This window comes from Lynx rufus, unplaced genomic scaffold, assembly GCF_022079265.1.
Source record: "Lynx rufus isolate CCGP_SWC_20201006 ecotype Redwood Valley unplaced genomic scaffold, mLynRuf1.p SCAF_2, whole genome shotgun sequence".
NCBI classification, from domain to species: Eukaryota; Metazoa; Chordata; class Mammalia; order Carnivora; family Felidae; genus Lynx; species Lynx rufus.
Genome location: NW_025814834.1, coordinates 92,006,534 through 92,024,019, shown reverse-complemented (window position 1 = coordinate 92,024,019; position 17,486 = coordinate 92,006,534). Strand labels below are relative to the sequence as shown.

At 38.9% G+C, this 17,486-nt stretch overlaps 1 protein-coding gene across 2 annotated transcripts in view; it reads left to right on the top strand.

Annotated features, from left to right (window-relative positions):
* Positions 1 to 380: 380 nt before the first annotated feature.
* The window catches only part of SPOPL (speckle type BTB/POZ protein like), a 79,856-nt gene continuing 62,750 nt past the window's right edge, over positions 381 to 17,486 (top strand). The window contains exon 1 of one of the 2 annotated variants that reach the window (XM_047082986.1): positions 381 to 650. The gene's annotated coding sequence lies outside the window, so the exon portion shown is untranslated. The remainder of the gene's footprint in view (positions 651 to 17,486) is intronic. The other variant, XM_047082985.1, reaches the window with a different exon arrangement.

Below are 17,486 nucleotides of genomic sequence, written 5' to 3'. Positions count from 1 at the left end.
CTGCTACAACCTCAAGGAAATCGTACGGAGAAACAGTTGGCCTCCTTTCGCACCCTACGTCTCTCGATTTAAGAGGCGTTATCAGTGGGCTTTTTAGGTAAGGAAAGTTTAAGGCAGGGTCGAAGGAGATCCCCGCCAGGCGAGGTAACTCATCCTCTCCACAGCGGCCGGTGGGCGGACGCGCCCTGCTGAGAGCCCAGCGCCTGGCGCAGGGAGCGGCGGTGGCTTCCAAAACCCGGCGACGGATCCGGGCCGGCCCGGAAGTGCCCGGCGCGGGAGGGAGGGAGGAAGAGCCTTGCGAGCCCACGCCGCCGCCGCGCGCACGCGCCCTCGCAGGCTGGGGCTGGGGCTGGAGTCGCAACTCGGAAGCCGGAGCCCGGACGGGCCCGGGGCCGGGAAGGGGGGGCTGCGCGGGGGCGGGAGCAGCGGAGGCGGCCGCCCCTGGCGGCGGGTTTGTTTATCCCGGGGAAGAAGTTTAGGAGCGGGAGATAGGGAAGCAGGGCGGGCCGGGGAGGAGGGATGCGGCTCGGTGGAGGCGGCCGCCACAGGGACTCGCCGCCATCACCTTCGCTGCCGTCGCCGCCGCAGCCGCCGCCTCAGCGGGAGAGGAGCCGCTGCCGGGACTGCCCGCCGCCGCCCCGCACGTCAGGGTAGGTGCCCCTCCCCCTCCGAGGTCCCCGCCGCACCTCGGTCGCCTGCTCCTCCAACCCCTCACCCCTCCCACTCGCCTGCGCTGGAGCGAGGCGGCTTTCTTCTCACTCACTGCGCCCCCATCCCTTTTGGCCCGGGACCCCTGCTCCGGCGGCGTGCCTTCCCTTTCTCAGGGCTGCCTTCCGCCCCAGCCCCACCCTCCGCCCTCCGGGCCCGTCCTCCCCCTCGCTAGTCTCTGCTTCCCCTGGCGATCCTCCGCCCCCCCCCCCCATCGATTTCCCAGCCTCCGCCTACCAGGATCCCCTAGACTTTCCTCCACAAGCCTCGCCCCTTTCCTTCTCCAGTCGGCCTCCTCTATACCTGTGTACCTCCACTCCCGCCCTTTTATTTTCCCCACCGGGAGTACAGCCCAGAGAGGGAAGCCCCAACCCCACCCCACCCCCCAGCGTCCTCACCCACACCTCTCATCCGAAACATATGTATGTGTGAAGTTATTCCCATTAAGCCCATTTTAGGGTAAATTCTCCGCTCTCCAGCCGGACCATTCAGTGTTTACTGCGGTGTTCATGCAACCTACCTCTCCCTCCAAGCACACATTGCAGTGTCACAGATTCTCTTTCAGGTTCACCAGGTTACATTAAGCTAACTCTGTGATTCAGGGTCCAAGTCTTCACTTTCCCCTTTTATTCCCTTGTGCTATCCTTTCTGTTAACTCTTCTTCCTCTTGAGCCTATGTGTGCTGAATAAAGGGAAGGGAATGATCGAGTTTTCTCCTTCAGAGCAGTAGATTCGGTACACATAAGATTCACCTTTTGCTTGGCCTAACTTTTGGCTTCTTTCTCTGTGAATTGTGTCATTCAGCCATACTTTTTAGGGTTTTGGTTCTTTGTCTATATTTGAATAATCTTGGGCCTAGATATCCTTTATAGTACTTGTCTTCCCGATTTTTCCTTGCAGCTTCAGAATCCACTGTTTCTTAGAAAATTTAAGTAATAAAAGGTTTATACCTTGGGAAATTACATCTCCGCTGCCATAATGGGAAAGGTGGAATATTTCAAATTATCATCCTGTTTATTCTTGAGAGAAATGGTGCCTAATGGTTCAAAGCTCAGATGTAGCCAAACTGCCAGGATCCAAACCCCAGCCTTGCCATTTACCAGCTCTGGCCTTGGGCAAGTTACTTAATCTCTTTATGCCTCAGTATTCTTACAACTATAAAATGGGGATAGTGATATACTTGATAAGATGGTAGTGATAATTGCATAACTTAATGCAGGTAAAATACAACAGTACCTGGGACGGTAAATATTCTTTACCATCTCTTAGCTTAACTTGGTTTGGCTAATGGTAGGTTATTTTGGGGGAAGGAAGGTGGGAATAGAAAGCTGCCTTTTGCTCTTTTTTATCTAACACCTTTTTTGATGTAGATATGATTCATATTCTTTTACTGTATAAATTAATTCCTTCTGGTGTGAAAAGTGCAGTTTTAGCTCCCTATTTTCAGGTAAGTTACCAGGCTACAAGCAGGTCAGTCCCAGCTTCAGGTATCTTTGTTTTGAGAATAAATGAAATTGAAATACATAGCAGGTTTATCATAGTGGAAAATGAGGATTTAACTGATAAGAATTTTAGTATACTACAAATTAAATACTGAAAACTGTTCACACCCATCTGTCCTTTATATTGAATTGCTATTCATGAGGTTGGCTTCATTCAAAAGACTAGTGGCTTTTCTCTCTTAAGATGTTATGTTTGTTAACATGACCATGCCTTGATGTTCCCCAGATTTTACTCACTGTTTAAAACCCTGACAATTTTTGTCTTATCTGCTTACTTCCTGGGCATTATTATTTTCTTGATACTTTTTTTTGTAACAACACAGTTAAAATCCAAATAGGTACTGTTTAGTATTGTTATAAATAGTGATATATGCAACTATCAAAATAAAGATGTTTGCCCACATATAGCTTAAAATTATTTTTTGTGTCACCAATGAAATGTACTCCAAACTTTTGAGTGACAGCGCCTTTGCGTATGCTGTTCTCTGGCCTACAATAGCCTCTACTCTTTTCCCCACATATCCAGAGTCTACCTATCTTCCACATCGTTTTTGTCAACACTGGTTTCTCTGTCTCTTGGCTTTCCTCCTGTCTACATTCTGCATTTTTGACTTTGAGTAATACAAGCCCTGGTTCAAGAAAAATGACTCCTCTAGAGAAAGACTTTGGAAGTTTATAGGAATTTTGAAGGTGTGGAATAAAATTGACCAGCATCTACTCTGTGCTAAGCACTCTTCCTTTGGTTTTGTATATATTCATTCATTCTAAAAATATTTAATAAGCACTTACTTCATGCCAGGCATTGAGGATACATAAGGGCAGCCCTTCTGAACCAAGAGTTCCAAAGAATATCAAGCCCTAATGCCCTAAGGCATCCAGGGTATGTAATGAATTGACTCCTCTCCTGTGTACCTGAGATGGTACTAGCTGTCTACCTTGAGAGCGAGAACTGAAGAAATAATCACTTAACTCAGTTTCTGTAGGGCTTAATTCTTAGAGAACCCTGGCTGAGAAGAGCTCCGTCAGCAAATCATAATATGAACTCTGCTTTTTTGTAATTTATTTTAGAATGGCACTGACAGACAATAAGCCAGTAAACAGATAAAATTATTTTATAAGAGAGCACTGGTAATATTACAGATAATGATAATCACACTTATAAAACCCTGTGCCAGGCACTGTTTTGAATAAATTAATGTCTTGTTTAAACCTCCTAACAATCCCTTGAAGAAGGCTTTATTATATCTCCACTTCACAAATAAGGAACCTGAGAAAGTGAGAAATTACTTAACTTCCACAAAATCATACAGCTTTCTGAGCAATGAAGCCAGACGGTATTGTTGTGGTCTATTACCTTTTGTTGTCTCTCAGATCTTCCAGTTCCTTGTTGGTTACTTTACACAAAGTTCTTTACCTTTCTGGGTTTTGACAGTGAGGTTTTCCTGTCTTTTTAGGTTGTTTAGGGAAGTAAAGGAGTTGCAACTTTCATAAAGCGCATGGTACACAGACTTATCCCAAGTCTTGTGTATGATTAGATATTGAAGATACTTGCATTTTATTCACTTACGAAAAGGTTGTTGAACAACTGATCTGTGCCAGGCACCATGCTAGGCTCTGGTGAGGTAATCGAAGGAGTCTACCTGTATTCTTGGAAGCAAAAGCTATTGGCATAAAGAAACTAAACAGATAATTACAAAAATAATGATCACAATTATGATAACTGCCACACAAGAAAGTTATTGTAAGCAATGAAAACCCACTAATGTATCAGGGAATGCTTCTCTGAAGAAATGACTATTAGGCTAAACCTGAAGGAGTAACTGGAGTTACCCAAGTAATGTTGGCAATTTCAGCTTTTTAGAACTGAAAAGTCCTGTAGGGGCTGGACCTTAGTATGTGAAGCTGGGTGATGTACAATATACCACAATGGTTAATCATTGCTAAGCATTTTGTACTTAAATCCCAAGTGCAGTGGGAAGCCACTTGGTAATGTTAAAAGGCTGAATAAGTTACTTACGTTTTTTCCATAAAATATCACTTGGCGGCTCTGCGGAGGACAGATTGGAGAAGGGCAAGCATAAATGCAGGGAGACCAGTTAGGCCAGTGCTTCTCAAACTCATCTGTGGAGAACAACCTGTTTTGGATTGATTTGGTTTCTAATCTGTACTGGTACTTTAGTGGCACAGAATATGAATGACACAGAAATGAATGTTGTGGCAGTGTCAAATTGGTATAAATATTTCTAAATACTTCTCTCAGTTTCTGTCTTTATCTTGTCTCAGACCAGTAACAACGGTTCATGGACCAGTGTTGGTCTATAAACCACACCTTTGCCAGGATGGCAGTGATAGAAAGTAGCTGGATTGGGGGGAAGTAAAATTGATAGGATTTGGTGGTGAATTAGACTAAGGGATCTGGAGGGAGGAGAAGGCAGATTTCCAGGGTTGGTGGTTCTTGTGCCTAACATAGGGAATACTGGGGAGATGAGCAGTTTCTTGTTTATTTGTTTCTGGGAAGCAGAGAGAGTATTGATGATAGTTCAGTTGGGAATTGTTAATATATGGCTTACAATTAATATCTTAGTGTGGGCAGTGGGGGATGAGATTCCCTAGGGAGAGAGGTAGTAAAGGAATATAGTAGTCCCCTATGAATCTTCAACATGAAACATCAGGGAGAAAATAATGGAACAAAGGAGACTGAGAAGATGTAACCAGAGTTGGGAAAAAAATTTACCCCAAGGCAGGAGACTATTTGAGAAAGAAAGGAGTGGGTAATCAACTATGTCAACTGTATTGAATCAAGCTGAGAAATCAATTAAGTTGGTAACTAAAAAGTACACTTTTGGTTGAACAACATGAAGGAAATTTTATATTTCTCAGTAGTTGTCCATCCATAAACTAGTTGGTGATGAATTTGTTTTAATCTGCCAAAGCAACAGTCCTAAATTTAGGATAAAATTATATTTATAGCATGAGCCATCTTTCTTCCTCACTTCAGACCCGTGTTTCCATTTATCACCATCTAGATGTTCTATAAGTATCTCACATTCTTTCTACAGCTCATTTATTCAGAGCATATTCCAACAGAATATGCTTTTTAAGTACTATTAGGCATTGAATACTAAACTTTTAGAAATGCAATTACACTTCAGAAACTAGGGGAAACGGACAGTTAAATATTGTTATAGTGTGATCAGTGCTGTCGTTGCAGCTTATTCAGGTTACCTTGGAAGCACAGAGAAGTAGCATCAGAGAAGGCTTTCTTAGGAGAATGACAGTTGAGCAGAGTGTTTCTGAAAGACAAGTAGAGAGGTGGAGAGGGCAATGCAGTGGTGAGGGGTTCAAAGAAATGATAGGTATTTTGGAAGCATGCAAAGTCAAGGAATTGTGGCTCTAGCATGTGCATCATAGGTTTGAGAGCTTGACTGTGCCATTCAGAAGTTCTTTTCTTGAACTTGTATACCTCTTTCTGTTTGCCATTTTGATTAATATTATTACCACCCATATAGGCACCAAACATGGGGATATCTGCTGATTATCTTCAAAAATTAAAGATGATCTTTGTTGTAGCATTTATTGTCCAAGGTGATGTTTTATTTTTACTGGTTAGCTTTATATTTTATATGTTATAGAATCATTAAGTAATTGATAGCGTAACTTAAATATCTGTTATGCTTTAGTGATTTTTTTTTTTTACAGGAGAAATTTTATATGTATAACTTTTTCTCAAATGTAGAGAATTGAAAAGGAAGGCCTTGGTAAGAATTGCTAAGAGTTTGCTACCAAACTTCAGGTATATGGTCAATGATGGTGCTTTTGGACTCAGAAACAGTACCTTGAGGCCATAAATACTATTTTAGGTAGTTGTCTAAATGTCTCTGGATTTACCCTCTTGCGCCAGAGGAGGACACAGTTTAATTGCAGGGATTACTTTCTGAAAAATACTGCAATAGGCCAAACCTAATTGACAAGATCAGTCTCTTAGAAAATAGTGTATTAAAAGGGAAAATGATGTTAAATGGATTTTAAAAACACAGTAAATATTCTAGAGTTCATCTGCTTATGTTTATTTATCATGAGAGAGGGAGAGAGAGAGTGCATGAGCAGGGTGAGGGGGCAGAGAGAAGGAAGAGAAAGAACCCAAAGCAGGTTCTGTGCTGTCAATGCAGAGTCCAACGCAGGACTCAAACTCAGGAACCGTGAGATCATGACCTGAGCCAAAATCAGGAGTCGGTTGCTTAATCAACCAAACCTGACAGGCACCCCTAGAATTCACCTGCTTTAAAATAAGAGGGGAATGGGCTTTATCGAAACTTTCTTCTGAATTCAGTGAGTTATTGTAGAAATGTTGCCTTTTTTTTTTTAAGTTTATTTATTTATTTTGAGAGAGACAGCTTGAACGAGGAAGGGTCAGAGAGAGAGAGAGAGTCCCCAAGCAGGTTCCACGCTGTCAGCATAGAGCCCGATATGGGGCTAGAACTCATGAGCTGAGATCATGACCTGAGCTGAAATCAGCAGACTCTTAACTAACTGAGCCACCCAAAATGTTGCTATTCTAATCTGCTGAGCAGTCTTGCTTAAATTTTGTATTACGAAAATTGTAACTTTTTAAAAAAATTTTTTAAAGAAAATTGTAACTCTTTAAGTTTATTTTTTTTGTTCTTACTGGCTTTAGTATCTTTTGCTCTTGCCTTCTCCCTGGTTTTTAGTTCTTTAAATCTTACTGAATTCTTGTAAAACAACTGTATATTTTTTATATATTACGATGGTTCTTCCAGGTGTACTTTTTCAGGGCTTTTATTTATGTACATGTGTAGAGCTCCTCTTTCTTGCCTTCTTCAGACTTGCCTACATGTTCTAAAGGAGGACAGAATAATTATTAGTATTATGTTCTGAATTATTTTCTATAACTAATGTATGTGAAACAAAACTTTACATAGGTAAAAGATAGATTAAAAAAAATTGTCTACAAATATAAAATTGCATTACCTTAGACCATAGTTGGGGTAGGTTGTTTATATACCTAGAACTAACATATAATGGGAGTAATTTATCTGTACAATATGAATATGCTTAGAAAATCTTCCTTTGAGGTTGTCATATTTGTTTTCATTCTTTGTTCGATACAGGAATAAAAATAATCAGGAATGACGATTTAAAAAGAGATGTTTACTCTCCTATTAAGTAATGTAAGATCTCAAAGGTTGTAGTATGACTGAAAAGTAGTATGATGCTTTTAAAATACTAGAGATTTGGGGCGCCTGGGTGGCGCAGTCGGTTAAGCGTCCGACTTCAGCCAGGTCACGATCTCGCGGTCCGTGAGTTCGAGCCCCACGTCAGGCTCTGGGCGGATGGCTCGGAGCCTGGAGCCTGTTTCCGATTCTGTGTCTCCCTCTCTCTCTGCCCCTCCCCCGTTCATGCTCTGTCTCTCTCTGTCCCAAAAATAAATAAAAACGTTGAAAAAAAAAAATTAAAAAAAAAATAAAAATAAAATACTAGAGATTTGTTAGCAAAGAAGGAATCATTGTTTCCTCTCTGGGTATATTTTTTGAAGCAAATTTAACAGTTTTCTATTGTGTAGATGCGTTTGTGCTTCTCTTACTCCCCCTCCCAAGGGAATTAAGTGATTTTTTTTTTTTTCTTTTTCTTTTCCTTTTTTTTTTTTTTTTCAAGGTAAAGAGTGCAATTGACTCAAGGCACTTTTTTCACTTGTAATTTGGTTATAATTTTTGGTGTTTTAGTGGGAAATTCCCCTGAAAGGTAAATAGTTTTTATCATGTAAGTAAAAAACAAAAACAAATCCACAAAACCATTATTGAATATAAATTCATTCTGAAATTGTGAAGGCACGTATGAACACAGAAAGCTTCCAAATAAGTTAATTTATTTTAATTTAATTAAAATTTTGGTAGCAATTAGGATCAGTTTATTTTTAATTTTTTTTTAATGTTTCATTTATTTTTGAGACAGAGAGAGACAGAGCATGAGCAGGGGAGGGTCAGAGAGAGAGGGAGACACAGAATCCAAAGCAGGGTCCAGGCTCTGAGCTGTCAGCACAGAGCCTGACGCGGGGCTCGAACCCACGAACTGTGAGATCATGACCTGAGCTGAAGTTGGACGCTTAACCGACTGAGCCACCCAGGCGCCCCCAATTAGGATCAGTTTAAACCTTTTTTAACTAAAATGGCAGTTGAGCTTCAAGTTTAGTATTCCCAGTTTTGTTAGATCTCAAGTGGAGTGTGGGCATACACCAACTGGATTGGTCATTTCTCATTGCATTCAAAATGTATTATTTAAAACTTGAATTTTTTTTTTTTTTTTTTATGTGAGCATTTTATCAATGGCATTTGAGAACTAGCTTGAATCAAATGGTGTTTGGGAATATCTTGGTTTATGCTTTATTCTTGATGATTTTTATTTTCTCAGGTGTCTTTATTTTCACCATTATTTTTTGTCTGCCCTTCCCTATTGCAAGTCCCTTATCAAAAGTTTCATCATCAAATTGTCTAATGAAGCCAGTATTTTTTCCTAGCAAAGTATAACCAAGTTTATTTGAACACGGATATGAGAAACTGACAACTTACTATGGTGTAAAGGTATTTTTACATGGAATTTTTTCATAGATCATTTTGGTTTACAGGGAAGAACTGCCCCCCTTTTTTTTTAATTTTATTTATTTAATTAGAGAGCGGGAGAGGGGCAGAGATATAGGGAGAGAGAATCCCAAGCAGGCTCTGCACTGTCAGCACAGAGCCCGATGTGGGTTCCAACTCATGAACTGTGAAATTATGACCTTAGCCTAAACCAAGAGTTGGATGCTTAACCAACTGAGCCACTCAGGTTCCCCAGAACTGCCCTTTTTAAAACTTTTTTTTTTAATGTTTATTTTTGAGACGGGGAGAGAGAGAGAGAGAGAGAGAGAGAGAGAACCAGCAGGGGAGGGGCAGAGAGAGAGAGAGAGGGAAACACAGAATCCAAAGCAGGCTCCAGGCTGTGAGCTGTCAGCACAGACCCTGACAGCAGGGCTCGCACTCATGGATGGTGAGATCATGATTGAGCCAAGTCAGACTCTTAACCAACTGACCCACCCAGGCGCCCCCAGAACTTTCCTTTTTTACCGAACTTTTATCAGACATTATGTCAAGTACATTAGGTATTTTATGCCATTAGGTACGGGTAATACTATAAGGCTTTGAATTGTACTTACCATCAATTATTAGATGCAATATTATTTTGTACCCCAGAGAGAGAGAGAACACTATCAATTATAATTGTAAAATGCCATCAACTTTAGAAATGTTGAAATACGGGGGGAAAAATGGGCATCTTAGATTTAATGAAATGTGGCATTAATACTGCCTCATTTTATGATTAGCACCCAAGATCCTCAAAATACTAACCTCCCAAAATGAGATGAAAATTTATCCTGCTTTACCTCAAAGCTTTCTGAATTCTAAAATTCTGCTTTACTTCAGAGCTCTCTAAGCAGCATAGCACAGTGGTTAAGAGCATGAATCCACACTGCTATTTAACAACTTTGTGAATTTAAGTAGTTACTTACCATCTCTGCCTCAATGTTCCTGTCTATAAAATGGAAATGAAACAGTACTTATCATTTGAAAGAGTTGTAAGTAAGTAGTAAATGAGTGCTTTTTACATAATTACATGTGTAAATGTTGGTTAATTAGGAACAATATTGCTATTTTTGATGTAGGATAAGTAGATGATTTGCTTAAAAGATAGGGAAAAGGGGCCTTATCAAATGGGTCTTTGGTATTTTGGGCACACAATGAAGATAAAGTATTGTTGATTTGTCTTTTAAAACTAATGTAAGATAGCAGTCTTGACAACTTTGATATCTAAATTACATTTCTATTTTCATAAAAATAATACTGTGTAGAGTTTCAGCTGAAATCTCCTTTCAACTGTGTTGTGACATAGTTACTCAGAATACTGACATGCTATGATGGATGTCTTGAAAATAACCTGTGATATACTTATGATTCCTGTCAACCTCATAAGGAATTCATTCAGAAATATTTTTAAAGGGTTTCAAACTAAAGAACCATGTTTTAATTTTAGTTAAAACATCCTACTTCCGCATTGTGAAGTATATGGAGTAAAAATAATACCGAGGTAGTTTTTGTTTACTTTGATGGTTTCATATGTTGATGATTTGTTGGTTCATTGAGATATAAAATCTTATCGTATACTTTAATAATAAAAGTAAGTTAAGGGACCCCTGGGTGGCTCAGCTGGTTAAACATTTGACTTTGGCTCAGTTCATGATCTCATGGTTCATGAGTTTGAGCCTTGCACCAGGTTCTCTGCTGTCAGTACAGAGCCTGTCTCCCTCTCTGCCCCACTCCTGCTCGTTTTCTCTCTGTCTGTCTGTCTCTCTCTCTCTCTCTCTCTCTCTTTCAAAAATAAACAAACATTTAAAAAAATAGGTTAAGACCTTCCTTTGAACTTCTTGATTTTTCTCATTCTCACTTTCGCTTTGTTTTGTTTTTTGTTTTGAGCGCACATCATTCATTTATTCCACAAAGAGTTATTGACCAACTGTTGAATGTCAGGTTCTGTATTTACAGTGATGCATTGGAAATAGCCCTTGACCTGTAAGCTTCATTACTTCGAATTTATTAAAACTGTCTAGCCATTGAGTGTTTAGGCACTGTGCTGCAAACTGTATATGCACTCTTTATTTTAATCCTCATGACTACCCTGCTAGGGTAGGTCATTACTTTTCAAATGTTTCTTCTAAATGTTTGGCAGAAGAGTGAACTCTTGGCTGATGGAAGGGAGGTGAAGATCTGAGTGGTCCAGGTAATGGTGGAGTGGGGGAGAGCTTTGGTGTTAACATTTTGTCCAACTTTTAGTGTTTTCTTCTAAAAAGGATTTGACTCTTGCATTCTGTTACCTTAATACAGCATTCTTTGTTTTAATATAAAAATGTTTTCAAGTGAGCAAGAAGGAAGATTTTAAAAAGTGTTCTGTCCCAGTTTTAGACTGGAGGTAACATGGCCCTGAGTACAGGATTTTATTGCAGACATCCAGGCGTCAAGCTGCTTATTTATTTATTAAATATTCGTTGTTGTTTTTTTAATTTTAGGTAAATTTTTACTGAAGTTTAATATCCATTTGAAGACATGCATACAGCATCATACAGCGTGTACACCTTTATGCCTTGCTTCTTATCCAAAATATTTCTTTCTCTATGATTCATTCATGTAGTGCATAGCATAGCTTATCATTCTCATTGTTCTGTAGTATTCTGTCCCATTGTATGACTGTATACACCATAAGGTATCCGTTCTACTGTTAGTGAACATATAGGTTGTTTCCAGTTTTGAGCTACAGTGAATAGTGCTCCTATAAAATATTCTTGTGTGTGTCTTTTGCTGCTGCATATGTATTTCTGTGGGTTATGTTCCTTGTAGTGAAACTGTTTACATCGTGGTGTGTGCTTGTGTTCAGGTTTAGTATGTATTATCCAGTGTTTTCCAAAGTGGTTGTGTCAATTTATATTCTCATCAGTAGTGAATGAGAGTTCCATTTGTCCCACATACTCTGTAACATTTGCTTGATATTGTTTCATTTATTTAGCCATTCTGGTGGTTGTAAAGTGGTATTGCATTGTGGATAAGCTAGTTTTTCAAAATAAGCATGATTCCTTTCTCCACTCGTACCACATACCCCTCCCACATGCACACCCAGGAAAAGTGGAATAGAGACATGTTTATTTTTACAAAACCCATCAGATGATTCTGGCTGCCTTGTCAGTTGATAAGATGCTGAATATAAAACAAATTTAAGTATAATTTAAGGAAAATGAGTCTGTCATGAAAATGATAGCTTCACTATATAGTTCACTGACTTTCTGACAGATGGCGCATTTCTCCCTAACTATTGCTAAACATGGGAATGGTTTTAAGATTTTGCAAGCTGGTGAAAAGTTTTGTAGGCTAGTTTATTGAATGAGTCTGCAACATTGGCTCAAAGCTCTCATTACATAATGCTGGAATGCTCTTGCTCTTACTTGACTGTCTACCCAGATTGTAGGTTGTGTAAGTTCATTTGTGTGTGTGTGTGAGGTTTTGCTACCCCTTAAATAAGGGAAACATTGTCTACACAGCAGAGCTTACTCAGCTTTCAGATCTTGAAAATTGAGAAAATTTTAACCATATGCCCACAGCATGCTGTATGCTGTTTTATATTTAATTTCTTATTATGTATGGAATTTTTTCTTGTGTCAAGAGAAGGCAGTGTTACTAATATATTTTTCATTATTGAATAAAATAGTGAAAACCAAGGATTCAAAAACTTATTTCCTCTTGTGTATCCTTTTCAGTATTACGATTGTGGTTATTCCTCACTGAGTATAGGTCATTTTAGAATTATATGTAGGGAAGTGCCATTCCTGCACCTTTTGTTCTTAATTGTTGTTGATTTCTTCTATTAAGACATACATAGACTCAAGTAACTGCCGATAAGGTACTTTTCCCTTTTTAACATTTTCATATGCCTTTTTTTATATGCCTTTTTATAGCTTATATATATATATGTATATATATATGTATATACATATATATATATATATTTTTTTTTTTTTTTTTAATTAAGTAGGCTCCATACCCAATGTGGGTCTTGAATTCATGACCCTGAGATCAAGTCTCAGGCTGAACTGATTAAGCCAGCCAGGTACTCCTATAGCTTATATTTTATATCTGACTTCACTTCTTACTGCTGCAAAATACTGTTCCTGGGTAGAGCAGCCATTTGGTAAATACTTGTGCTCTACATGTTCTTAAGTAGTTACTGATTATTGCTAGTCATAAGAACCTTGGAATTATTAGCTCATCAGAAGAGCTGAGATGGCATTCATGTCCTTAGAGTGTTCCCATGAGGTACAAGAGTGATTTAGTTTATTTTGCAAAGCATTTCCTTGTGAGAGAGGTAGGGCTGGTAAGTGGATGGCAATAATCTCCTTTTATTAAGTCCAGTTCAACCATGTGCTACATCATTTCAGAAAAGACTGGCTTAAAACCCAGGATTTCCTAACACGTTGTTCTTCATAGATCATCTTGCTGTATTTCTTTTTTTCTTTTTGACTTCTTTTTATTTCTTTTTTTTTTCTCGTAAACTAAACAGCATTGTGAAATGTTTTTCTTCAAAAAAATGTTTCTCTTTAAATTTTTAATGTTTGTTTATTTTTGAGACAGAGAGACTGAGCTTGAGCAGGGGAGGGACAGAGAGTGAGAGGGAGACACAATCCAAAGCAGGCTCCAGCCTCCTAGCTGCAGAGCTTACTCGGGGCACAAACCTATGAACCTTGAGATCATGACCTGAGCCAAAGTCGGTTGCTTAACCAACTGAGCCACCCAGGCCCCACAAAAATGTTTTTCTTTAAATTTTTTTAAAATTTTATTTATTTTGACAATTTGTTTTGAGAGAGAAAGAACTAGTGGGGGAGGGGCAGAGACAGCGGGGGGTGGGGGGGTGGTGAGAATCCCAAGCAGACCCTGCACTGTCAGTGCAGAGCCCCATGCAGGGCTCAGACTCACAAACCATGAGATCATAACCTGAGCCAAAGTTAGACCCTTAACTGACTGAGCCACCCAGGTGCCCCAAGAATGTTTTTCTTTAAGGAAAATGAAGTCATTTTAATGGTGATGGGCATGCAGGGTGTAATGATGTAGACATAAAGATTTCTATTACCCTTTATCCTAAGGCATGCTATTTTGCCAATTTTTCACCTAGATTTTAATAACTAAAAGGTTCCAAAAGTGTATTTTCTCTTATCTTACGGAAATTTTACTCCAGCTGCTGCCATGCTCTAGTCTAGTAATATGTGAAATACATGTGCAATAATGAGTTCTGCCTTTAACAGGTAACAAAATATGAAAGGAGTTTAATGAGTATGCCTCTTTTTTTCTAACCCTTCTCAGATAAAGTGTAACTAACACCTTCCTTTAACGACAGTATCAGGATGGGGATTTCCACGATTAGAAGTGGGCTGGAACATGGGTGGCTCAGTCGGTTGAGTGTCTGACTTTGGCTCAGGTCATGATCTCATGGCTTGTGGGTTCATGCCTCATGTTGGGCTCTGTGCGGACAGCTCAGAGTCTGAAGTCTGCTTCAGATTCTGTGTCTTCCTCTCTTCCTGCCCCTCTCCCGCTCACACTCAGTTTCTGTCTCTCTCTCTCTCTCTCTCTCAAAATAAACACAATAAAAAAAATTTTTTTTTAAGTGGGCTGGGACACAAATAACTGGGGCAACAAACTCCATTTGGTCTTAGGTGATGGTAAGAGATAGTTATGATGCCACTGCCCTTATTGACCACTTTAGGTACCAGCCTGTTCCATGGTTGGTGCTATAGCTTGCAAGAGTAAAGTCAAAAGGAATGCAATATATAGTGGGAAATTATAGGTTATATGAGCTGGAATAGTGGCTGAGTAGTCTTGTCATGGAATGTGTAGAGCAGCAATGTTTAATAAAGCTTTGTGCAATGGTGGCAATGTTCCATAATCTCCACTTTCCATTATGATAGCCACTAGCCACTTTTGTCTATTTAGCACTTAAAATGAGTCTAGTACAACTTGAGGAGCTGAATTTCTAATTCAGCTTAATTTAATTTAATTATATCATTAATTGGTAAGACTTCTTTCACAACAAACCCTTTTGACAACAGAGAGTTAAAAATAGAAATATGTATTTAATGAAAGCATCCAGTTAAGAAACTACTCTTTTGCCTATAAAGATTTTTTACACCATTGCTCAGAAACCCAAATAAAGGAACAGTGGGTAGTTAGATTGACATGGAGTGGAGGGTTTACAGAATTGTTGTAGTAAAAGAACAAAGGAGTGAAATGTTAAGCATGTTTGCTGGAGAGTGTTTGAAGTGGGGGCATTGAGGGTTTGAGTTTGATAAAGAAGGAAGTGAAGTCAAAATGTCTTAAGAATGGGAAGGTCTCAATGGAGTGTTGTTAATAAGAAGTATTGGGGGATTAAATTGGTGACAGATGGGAATTAGTTCTGTTATAAAAATGATATCCTGAAGTTTATTTTCATAGTTGCTCAAGCTATTTTATATTTTAGGTAAGTTCCAAGTCAGAATCTTTGAAAAAGATTGCTAAAATTTCAAGTGGCTAAGATCCTAAGGAACTCTGCTGCTGGTAGATTGGAAGTCCAGAGGAGTGCAGCTATCTAAGGTGATGGCAGGAACTGCAGAGGAGACATGGAGACAAGTGTTGAAGTCCTCCATAAAGGAACCTAACTGCAAGAGGTGCAAGAAGATGATAGAAGGGAGAAGAGAGTAAGAGAATGTAGCATTGGACTCATGCAGTTGTCCTGCAGTTTTGGCAAAAAGTTATAAAAGTGGTCTGGAAGCAACAGCATGAAATCAGAAGAACTTTACTCTCAACTCCCTTTTTCTAGATTCTTCGCAGGTGTAAGAAAGGACCTTATTTTAGCAGTTCTATTTTATGTGCTTTAGTTAAGTATTTTCCTCTCTGACCTTATGTTTGTTGCTCCAGCGCCCGACCTGTTTACATACTTCATAAATGTTTGTTCAATAAATGCTAGGCGAGTGTGAAATTGTTCCAGTGCCCTGGAATCCTAGAACAAAGAGTGTTGCTTAGACACTTTAAAGAAATGATTTGAAAACTAGTAAAAAGGAACAGTTACTTTAACACAATCATATTTTCAAAGAATGGAGTTAATTACCCCATTTTAATTAGACATGTTTGTATTTGAAGTGGTAATATGGGAAATGAATTATATAACTTTACATAAATCAGTGGATGGTAGTTTCTTAATGGGTTATTAAGGGTAGTTAATATATTTGGGGGACTGTTCTTTTAGAGGTTGATAGGACAATTGATGTGTATCTTTCAGATCTTTAAGCAATTATTGCAATTCTAATCTCTAGCAATGGGTTACTGTGTCATTTCCTGGCATTGGAGCATTAATCTCTTGGAGGAAGGAATTGTAGCAGATTGATTAACTTTGGGCAAGTTGGGTGAAGAAGTCTTCAGTTATTTAAGGTAAACATTTTTGATCCTCTCTAAATGAGCAGGAGGAAAAATATGAAAGCAAAAGATTCCATTATGATTTTGCAAAAAATGAAAACAAAACCCAATGGGGGGTAAAAACTTCAATCAAATGAGGTTGGGGTGAAAGTAGGAAAAGGGAAGAGGAGATATTATAGCTTTTATTTTGGATAAACGTTTTAAGACTTAGATAAATTTGAAAAATGTCTGGTCTAGGGTTAATTTTAGTGGATCCAGAATTGGCAACTACTGTGCAGAAACCACTGTAAGTACTTTATAGCCCTTATCTCCTTTCATAGTCACTAAAATCTTTCTGAGTAAAGAAATTATTCCCTTTCTGAAGATGAGAAAGCTAAGGGCCAGAAAATGAAAGTAACTTATTCAAGGGTTATAAGTCCTAGTTTGTTTGTTTTTTAATTTGTATTGTTTTTTACGTAGGTCTTCGAGCTATATTTCAATGAGTTTTGACAGATGTATTCACCTATATAACAACAGCCCCATCAAGATACTGATCATTCTCATTCCTCCAGAAAGTTCCCTGAAATGTTACATAATTCCTAAGAGACATTTGGACATCAGTCTGTCTTTTTCCAACTATACCTCCACATTTCTTGCATTAAAAGGGAGATGGAAGCTGTTAGAGATAAGCAGTGTGAGAGCAACAGTGTTAATAGCTGATGTAATACTTGTTGGAGAGCCAAGTGATAAAGGTTGCAAAAGCAAAAATAAAACCTGAAATACATATTTAAGGAAATTTCACTCTGCTCTTCTGAATAGTTCATGTTTTATAAACTAGTTCTGTCTTTGAGTTTCATATTGATATTCATACACATGAAGCTAATTTATTGAGTGATTTCTGTGTACCGGACACAATGCTAGGTGCCTCCTATACATTCCCACTCAATATACCAGTTATTTGGGGCACCTGGGTGGCTCAGTCAGTTAAGCATCTGACTTCAACTCAGGTCATGATCTTGCTGCTTGTGGGTTCCAGCACATCGGGCTCTGTGCTGACAGCTCAGATACTGGAGCCTGCTTCAGATTCTGTGTCTCCCTCTCTGTCTGTCCCTCCCCTCCTCACACTCCGTCTCTCTCTCTCTCTCAAAAATAAACATTTCAGAAAATTAAAAAAAAAAATACACCAGTTATTTGAGGTGGTTATCATATATTATTCCATTTGTTGAGATATTACCATTTTACTATTATTATTATTATTGTTGTTATC